We start from the raw sequence: 6,465 nt of genomic DNA, 5'->3' as shown, positions 1-6,465 counted from the left end.
TTTTTTGTTTTTTTTACCACCTAACACTAGCCACCACCTGCCACCATTTTCCACCACCGTCTTCCGCCACCACTAACCACCACCCACCACTAACCACCAACCACCACCCACCCCCCACCACCATTTGCAACCACCAGTCACCACCCACCTGCCACCACCAGTCACCACCCACCTGTCACCACCAGTCACCAGCCGCTGTTACCACCACCCACCTGCCACCCACCAGCCACAACCCACCTGCTACCCACTCACCACCACTACCCATCCCTCGCCGCCGCCACCACCACCACCCACCTGTCATCCACCACCCACCACCAACCACTCGCCACTACCATCCGCCGTCCACCACCTACCCGCCATTACCACTCACCACCCACCTGCCATCACCAGCCACTTGCCACTCACCCGCCACCACCACCCACCACCCACCACCATCACCCACACCCACCCGCCACCACCACCTACCTGCCACCACCCACCACCACCTCCCACCCGCCACCACCCACTCGCTACCACCCACCACCCGCCACCCGCTACCACCACCACCACCACCACCACTACCCACTCGCTACCACCCACCACCCACCACTTGCCACCGTCACCCACCCACCCATCCACCACCCACCGTCACCACTTTCCACAACCGTCTTCCGCTACCACTTGTCATTTCTCACTCTTTTTTATATTTTTAAATTTTTTAAAACATTTTGTCAATTACCAAACGTGTTTGTAGTTTATGTTTTTCTAAAAATAAACAAAACATAAACAAAAACCAATTTATAAAATTTTTATAAATATAAACTGAAAACGTAAACGTTACCAAATAGACCCTTAGCAAACAAGCTACAAAAGAGGGTGGACCACCCCTAACTGCAAAAGGCCTTAAACCACCATTTTTAAACCTTAAAAACAAAGGTTTTTGTAGTTGAAAACTAAGCCAAAAACAGCATGCAAAGGTGGCCAAACAAGTAACTAAAATAAAGCTTAAAAGAGATGAGCCTTATACCTTTGAAGCACAGCCACAAACAGTAACAATTCTGAGCTAAAACCAGCTTTGAGAGCTTAAACAAGACCTCCAAGAACCTCAGCTCCAAGGTGAAGGTGTTTGGCTAAGGGTCCTAGAACAAAAGTGTAGAGAATTCCCACTTTCAAGAACAAAATAAGAAGAGAGAGAATTCTAGAGAGAGAGAGAGAGGAAAATTTTGCTCACAAAATTGTGTAACCCCTCAAAAAGGGAAGAGACCTCCCTTATATAGAAATGCAAGCCAAAAGCTTGCTTTCATCCCTCCATACACGTGTATGGAGATGACAATCAGTGATCAACAGCTGGCACATAAAATATTTGAAAAATGAGAAAACTGGCCGTCGGCCACCTCTCCTAGCCAACCGACCACTTCAAGTGGCCGACAAGGAGGAAAAGTGGCCGACAAGGCCTTTCCCCCCTCCAGGCAAGAGGCACCAAGGCTTGGTCCAAAAACAAGCACAAAACAAAGATGGTTTAGAGACTCAAAGACAAGGTGTTCCATCGAGAACTTTGGGCTGTCAAAACGAGCATAAACATGCACAATCATCGTGTGCACAAATGATGACGTCTAAGTCTTGAGGTTGATCAAAAATGGGGTGTCTACACCGGTCATTGTCTCGCTTAGGTTGTGTAGGTTGTCGAGGGAGTATGTCGACAATGGTCCCCTAGTGGGTCAATCCTTTGCCTCTGTGGGGGACGGGTTGCCATGAATCGACTGAGATGCCCCTGCCGTATTAGATTCTCCACTTGGTATTTAAGGTTGACACATTCCTCAGTGTTGTGGCTGTGGTCTTGATGGAAACGGGAGTACCTGGATTGATCTCGCTGGTTGGAGAGAGATCGTGATGGTGGAGGCCATTTCAGGTGGTAGTCTCATTGGATTTGGTTCAAGACGTGCTCATGGGTGAATTGAGAGGGGTGTATCGTTCGAATAGGCCGGGTGGTCGAGTAGGTGTTGGTCGGTCTGCGTGGGTAGGTCGGTCAGTATACTGAGGGGGTTGATGTGGATATTGGGAGGATCTAGGTTCAAATTCTTTTCTTTTGTCCTTAGGGGGTGGGTTTTTGGAAGTGGAGTCTTGGCGGGCTGCCAAAGAGTCTTCGGCATTCAGATATTTTTGGGCTTTGGAAAGGAGGGTGGCCATGGCAGTCAGGGGGTTTTTGGAAAGAGAGAAAAGGAAATTTGATGGGCGTAAACTGGCCATGAAGGCCGTGAGGATGACCCTGTCGTCGTTTTCCTCCACCTGTAGAGCTTTGGTATTGAAACGGGTGATGAAACTGTGCGGGGACTCTCCTTCCGTTTGCTGGATATTGAGCAGTTGAGTTGCCGGACGTCTCTGGTGCTGAGCACCGATGAAGTGGCTCAGGAAGGAGTCACTTAGCTATTGGAAATTAGTGATAAAATCTGGCGGAAGCTGACTGAACCATAGTCGCGCTGACCCCTTGAGTGTCACGAGGAAAGCTCGACACATGATTTCGTTAGGGAAAGCATGACAGATCATGAGGCTCTTGTAAGCCTCCAAATGGTCAAAAGGGTCGGTTGTGCCATCGAAGGTGTTGATCAATGGCATTTTGAACTTGGAGGGTAGGGGTTTGTCTCTAATGGAGGCAAAAAATGAAGAGTTGGCTGTCGTGGAAGGTTTACTCCGTATGTTCTGCATGACTCCTTAGAGCTGGAGTTTTATGGCTCGTAGTTTCGTATCCCAAATAGGAACGTTGTCCCCTCCAGAGTGTAGCGGGGGCTGAACACTACTGGCCTCTCATTCAGGGACAGGTGCGTGATTCGATGGATGCAAGCCCTGAGGTGGCGGGTGTAGGTCTTGAGGTGGAGCCCGTAGACCCTCTGGGTTAGAAAGGTGGGCTTGTTGGAAAGGATGGCTCGGGGTCTGTTCTCGATTGGGAGGGATGTCTTGTGGTGGTAGAGGAGGGATAGGGAGATTTTGCTGGAGTAAAGCGTTGATCAAGGCCTGGTTTTGCTTGGTCAAGCGGTTGATGCTGTTGGCGAACTCCATGAAATACTGTGGTGGGTTGTTTGGGTTAGAAGGCTCTGCTTGGGGGTCGACGACATTGTGTTGGGAAGTCATGGATCTCGTTGTAATCATCCACCTCAATGGAAGGGAAGGAGAAGTAACTAGGAATGGGTCTCCGGCAATAATAAGCACAACTGTCAACCGTAGTTGTGGTTCCCAAAGACAGCGCCAACTGATGATACTGTAAACTTGGAGGATGGATAGGCCAGATTGATCCACACCTCAAATAGGTCTGTTGGGCTTATAGTTCGCAAAACGCACCTGCAAAAACGGTCCAATGAAGGGAGGTCCCCCCAGCGGACACTCCGACGAAAAGTTAGTTCAAGGTAAGGAGGTTTTTCTAAAGAGATAATGTACGAGGGGCGTGAGAGAAAACTTAACCTATATCGTTCTTTTGAAGCATTTTATCTTCTTCATTCATCATTTCCTTGTCCTTTCCCAACTGTCTAGTCGGCCGTAAGTCTAATGTTTAGCTGACCTCGTTCATGGTAAGCATGTTTTCTCCGACGTGAAAGAACTGCCGCATTTAATGCTACCAGGGTCTCATTAATGGCGGATGTATGGGTGCAATAACTTTGCAGATCTTTGTCTACTTACGTGGCTGGTTCCTTACTTGACAAGTATTTAGATGCCATTGGTCCCTAGTTCAACATTGGGTTCTCCACGGTGTTGGGTTTTAGTACTTAACTTGTGAATTGGGCTCTAAGTCGTGGGCCAAAACCTTTTGTGGGCCTACCGATGTCACATACTTTAGTAACCATATGTGTATTTGAATATTTTCATTTTGTTATGACTTCATGTAAAATTTTAAAAATACTCTGAATTTCGTTATTAATTTTAAATGATGCTAATGTCAAACCAAACGCATATTTTAAAGACGATTATATATATATATATATATATATCTATATGAAATGAATTTAAACAACCTTCTTCATATGGTCAAATGTGAAAACATTTCCACAAGGACTCCCCGGGTTAATGACGACCATGGCAACAGTGTTATCATCTGCAAGAGCTTCGACATCATCAAGATCAACCTCCCAACCCTTTTCTGGTAGTAGGTTGAAATGTCGGATTTCAAGATTGGTAAATGCAGCAAAAGCCGCATACTATGGATACCCAGGTCTAGGAAGTAATACATTGGCTCCAAGAAGACGCCCAAGCACCGTTTTTAGGACTTCAATTGCATGAATGGCACCAGCAGTTTGATACACATCACTTGGTGATAATTTGTATGGTAGCTAGTCCACAAGAGAGATGCTCTGCAATTGTGCTTTTAACCAAAAAAGATTGTGTCAGAATTTAATAGGGTGGATTAATGTTTCTCATAAATTGGGCCATCAACGAGCTCATTGTATTTATTTATTTATTTTTTATTTTTTGAGAAAATTACATGTTCTTATATTTTGTCATTTGTATCATTTTAATTTTTGCAGTTTTAATTGACTCAATTTTAATTTTTAATTTTATATTTTGTATCAATTTTATTCAATTGATAATGTTGTTAAAATTTTTAATAGAAAATTTTTACTGAATTAATTAAGGTTAAGTCACATAATTGATCAAATTTTTACTTTTACTCTTAAAAAGCATGACACGTAATGTTGGTGTATATGTCATAAAAAAAAATGTCAGCGATTAGAATCAACTAAACCAATTTGATGTAAAAAAATGAAATACGGAGTCAAAATTAATCCCACTAAAATTATAAGAATCAAAATCACACAAGAGATAAAGTAGCCGTTACCTTCTGGCGGGTTCAATTCCAGCAGCAGGAGCGTCACCATTGAAGTTAGCAGAACAGAGAGAATCAACAATGGCGGCCTCGGCTACCAGAGTGGTCCGAAAAAAAGCCGATGGATCGCCTTCTCCGAAGGGAATGAACGTCCTTGTGTCTGATTTATTCAGATTTGCCGTAATCTTTGCCTGAACTGTTCTAACGGTAATGGGCGACGCCATTTTGCCATCTTCTTCGTTGCCTTGGATATCCCGTTCTTCTTCTTCGACGACGACCACCCTTTCTCCATGTCTTTGACTGGTTGGTTTGGCAATTGGGTTTACGGTGTTTCTATGTTTTCAAGCGGAGAGAGAGACACGCACACAATTACACTTGATATGGGTAAGACCATCTCAAGTGACGTCTTATCACCTCTTTTTTCAAATTTAAATTTGTTGAAAAACACATCCAAACTGTTCTACATTTCCTTCATTAAATTATATCAAATGAAGAAAGAACCAATTTTTTTTTTTTATCAAAAATGAGATTATATCCTTTTATCAAATTTTATCGGTTGCGGTTGGTGGACAATTGACCAAACAACCTGCTTGTTAACTGAATTTTGGAATGAATCATGAATTTTGTAAAAAGATTTAACGAAAATTTACTCTAAGTCAGATGATTGGCCGGACGGCGGATCAAATTTGATAAAATTATTGGAGTACATCACATCACATCAAACTTTTCGTTAAATTTTTATTCAAATTTGATGAAGCGTTGAAGATGCTCTAATTATATGCATATTTGTGAGGATTGATTATAACAAATGTCACAATTTAATCATATGAAAACGTTAAAAAAAGAAAAAAGAAAAAAAAAAGGATTAATCCAACATTATTTGAGGTATAATTAATTTTTTTTTGAATTATAACTAAAATAATATCATAATTAACGTCACAATGGATCATAACTAACATTATAGAATATATAATTACATTATAACCAAATCATAACTAACATCATTTCTTTACTTGAGATATAGACAACCGGCCGATTCTGAAATTTTTTAGGATTCAAAGTGGACTCCACAAAATTAGTAAAAATAGATAGAAAAGTTTACAAATTTAATTATTAATATTTATAAAATTTATCACAAATTTGTAATTAATTTTAGAAAAATTTACCCATGAATCCTATATGGGAGAATGTTGATCCATTTAATCCTAAGAATTTTTTTTATAAATCAATTAGTCTTTATATTTTGAAAGGTTGTATTTATTTGTTTTGGTGCCATTTGAGTCTAGGTGAATGCCATTTTTTGCACCAAGGATCCTCTAGAGTGAAATTTCTCTAAAGTTTCCTAAAGTGCTATATTGTGTGGTTGAGATTTACTGGCAAGTCACTTCAGAAAAATTGATGTGACTTGCCAGTAAATCTCAACCACACAATGTAGCACTCTAGGAAACTTTAGAAAAAAATCACTTTAGAGGATCCTTGCTCCATTTTTTGATTCATTTTTCAAATTTTCAAATTTATTTTTGGGATGAGAATGGAAAGGTGAGTGTAGAAGATTCTTTTTTAGGAAATTGGTGGCTAAAGTGTTAGTTGTCGAGCGTGAAAATCTACATTAATGTTAGTATGATTTTCTAGTATTACATTATAGTGTTACATTAAAGTGTTATGTTTGGAAAAAA

The 6,465-nt window shown here is 41.5% G+C and overlaps 1 pseudogene across 1 annotated transcript; it reads right to left on the bottom strand.

The window, feature by feature from the left end:
* Positions 1 to 3,971: 3,971 nt before the first annotated feature.
* Positions 3,972 to 5,168, bottom strand: LOC145821455 (nicotianamine aminotransferase A pseudogene; annotated as a pseudogene). The gene is made up of 2 exons (XR_014363345.1): positions 4,802 to 5,168; positions 3,972 to 4,327 (listed from the first exon to the last, which is right to left on the bottom strand). The product of XR_014363345.1 is annotated as a nicotianamine aminotransferase A pseudogene (transcript).
* Positions 5,169 to 6,465: the final 1,297 nt, after the last annotated feature.

The sequence above is a fragment of the Camellia sinensis genome, chromosome 3 (assembly GCF_055761805.1).
Source record: "Camellia sinensis isolate YWXY chromosome 3, ASM5576180v1, whole genome shotgun sequence".
NCBI classification, from domain to species: domain Eukaryota; kingdom Viridiplantae; phylum Streptophyta; class Magnoliopsida; order Ericales; family Theaceae; genus Camellia; species Camellia sinensis.
This window is presented reverse-complemented; position numbering and strand designations above follow the sequence as displayed.